Consider the following 3,153-nt stretch of genomic DNA (forward strand, 5'->3'; position numbering starts at 1 on the left):
TTTGCACTTGCAAAGGAGTGCTGGGAGCAGGAACCACATCCAAAGGGATGCAAGGGCTGCTGCCTGGCTGAACAGTAATTTGGCCAGGGCGGATCCCTCCGCCTGTAGAGACAGACAAGCTGTGAGCAGGGCAGCAGCCTCGGCCATGCTGCCTGCTACTGCGGCGTCCCCCTCTGTGGCTGGGAACCCCAGGGACACCGCGGGCTCGCAGGGCGGGTAAGTTCCTTACACATACAAAAAACTTCATTTAACAATACACCTTAATTGCTTTGCAGGTTATATGTACCAGATGTCTTTGTAAAACCATGATACCTTGCAGAGGTTGAGGTAAAATAATCTCTGTGCTACACATAGCCTGAAAAGAGATGTAAGTGGATCTCATTAGGTCCACCAGTGCAAGCTTCCTTTAGAAAATGCTGCTGGTGAGAAGATACAGAATTAGCCACCTGTACAGAAGGAAAGAACAGCATTGACTAGTCTAAATTATTTTTTTTTTATGTAACTTTTTATTGAAAAGCTTTAAAAAAAAGAAAAATATTATACACACAGAGGAAGTGGCTGGTTTGTATTACAGAAAACCCTTCCACAAAGGTAACCTTCAGAACATGTTTTTGCTGGATCACTGCACAGATCTGGAAGAACTAAAAAAGACATCAAGAGTAAAGAAAGAAAATGCAAGGCTCCTAGTTAATCCAGATGTTAGCTTTATGTAGAGCCTCCTAGAAATATTATCACATTGAATTTTTTAAGTAAAATTGGCACGCATTTTATGTAGTGAAAGATTTGCAGTAGACAGATTTTCCCTAAAAAATTTGCACAAATAAAATACAAGTTAGGGCATTGATTTGCATTTCCATAATGAGGCAATTTATGAATTGAACTTTGGTATAATAATAAATCTTACCCAGTTTAGTGGCAGGAATGATACAGTTCACTCAAAGTGGGTTTTGAATTAATTGTAGAACAAATTATTTCACAGGTGTTTTTTTTTTTTGTTTTTTTAACAAATTACTTTTTGTGTGGAAGGATGAAGTTTTTGCACAGTCATGGCTGTCTATCCTAATCCTCTTTCTTGTAATACCCTATGACTGGGAGCATATGGTTTCATTGTGTCATGGGCAGTTAAATTAAATTGATCCAAGGGACAGAAACAGAAAGTATCATAAATATCTGCAGTTACTGTGTATCAGTGTTTAGAAGGATTGGACAGAGAGGGTGGGGGTCTCTAACACATGATTTTTGATCTGTGCATTTACTTTCACATTCTTTAACTGAAGATGGCGTTGTTCCACCTAGATTTTCATGTGGATTTGTACTGTGTAACATCTATTTGCATTATTCTACAGTTAAAGTTGACATTGAAAGTTTTATTTTTCTTTGTACATCACCTGAAGCCACACCTTTTAAATCAAGGCAAGCAGAGAGCAAAAGTACTGGTCTCCATTATTGCCTGCAAACTTTCAGCTGCTAAAATTTATGCCAAGCTATGGTGCAGTCTTGATAAAACAGAACGTTGCTACCCCATAAAATAGCACCTACCTTTTAATGATAACTCATGAGATAGTATTCAGGAACAGCAGTAGAGGAGAAAAAAGCACAAATCCAGAAGATGGATGAGGTAGGAGCTACATGAATAACTAAACCGAGAGAAACTAGAGCTTTAAGAACTCCAATGTCATCTGAATTTATTAAAATGTTTGTTATGGCAAATATCAGTACCTCATCATAGATAAGGTTAAAATTAAAACTTTTAAGTGATCAATGTCTATCAGACCAAGTAATGACTGCCAACAACACCTTGTATGGAGTCCATTCACATACTGTACACCTATTTGCCTTTAAGGGGGCCAAATCGATTACCCTTTCCTCAGGACCTGTAACCATGTATTATTTCTCTGTGGATAGGTCTTCATCCCCATTAATTTAGGCATCCATACACTACAATGTATGATTTTTTTTTTTATTCTTGTGTTTTACACTTTATATATAGTTAGGTCTATAAATATTTGGACAGAGACAACTTTTTTCTAATTTTGGTTCTGTACATTACCACAATTAATTTTAAATGAAACAACTGCAGACTTTCAGCTTTAATTCAGTGGGTTGAACAAAAAGATTGCATAAAAATGTGAGGAACTAAAGCCTTTTTTTTAACACAGTCAAATTAAAAAGCTGAAAATAAAATGTTCATTTCTAATACTTGGTTGAAAATCTTTTGCTGGCAATGACAGCCTGTAGTCTTGAACTTATGGACACCCCCAGATGCTGAGTTTCCTCCTTTTTAATGCCCTGCCAGGCCTTTACTGCAGTGGCTTTCAGTTGCTGTTTGTTTGTGGGCCTTTCTGTCCGAAGTTTAGTACTCAACAAGTGAAATGCATGCTCAATTGGGTTCAGATCAGGTGACTGACTTGGGCATTTAAGAATATTCCACTTCTAGGCTTTAAAAAACTCCGGGGTTGCTTTAGCTGTATATTTTGGGTCATTGTCCATCTGTATTATGAAACACCTCCCAATCAATTTGACTGCATGTAGCTGGATTTGAGCAGACAGTATGTCTCTGAACACCTCAGAATTCATTCAGCTGGTTCTATCCTGTGTCACATCATGGATAAACACTAGTGTCCCAGTGACACTGGCAAGCCATGCACGCCCAAGCCATCACACTGCCTCCACCATGTTTTACAGATTATGTGGTATGCTTTCGATCATGAGCTGTTCCACGCCTTTTCCATACTTTTTTCTTGCCATCATTCTGGTAAAGGTTGATCTTGGTTTCATCTGCCCAAAGAATGTTTTTCCAGAATTGTGCTGGCTTTTGTAGATGTTTTTGAGCAAAGTTTTATTTAGCCTTTCTTTTCTTGAGGCCTATGAGTGTCTTGCACCTTGCAGTGCACCCTCTGTATTTACTTTCATGCAGTCTTCTCTTTATGGTAGACTTGGATATCGATATGCCTACTTCCTGGAGAGTGTTGTTCACTTGGTTGGCTGTTGTGAAGGGGTTTCTCTTTACCACGGAAATGATTCTGCAATCATCCACCACGGTTGCCTTCTGTGAACGTCCAGGTCCACGTCCAGTGCTTTGTTTCTTTCTCATGATGTACCAAACTGTAGATTTTTCCACTCCTAATATTGTAGCAATTTCTTGGATGGGTT

The 3,153-nt window shown here is 38.7% G+C and overlaps 1 protein-coding gene across 2 annotated transcripts in view; it reads left to right on the top strand.

Annotated features, from left to right (window-relative positions):
* The window catches only part of ARHGAP26 (Rho GTPase activating protein 26), a 405,537-nt gene that overhangs the window by 397,380 nt on the left and 5,004 nt on the right, over nucleotides 1-3,153 (top strand). The window lies entirely within an intron of this gene.

The sequence above is a fragment of the Pyxicephalus adspersus genome, chromosome 2 (genome assembly GCF_032062135.1).
Source record: "Pyxicephalus adspersus chromosome 2, UCB_Pads_2.0, whole genome shotgun sequence".
Lineage (NCBI taxonomy): Eukaryota > Metazoa > Chordata > Amphibia > Anura > Pyxicephalidae > Pyxicephalus > Pyxicephalus adspersus.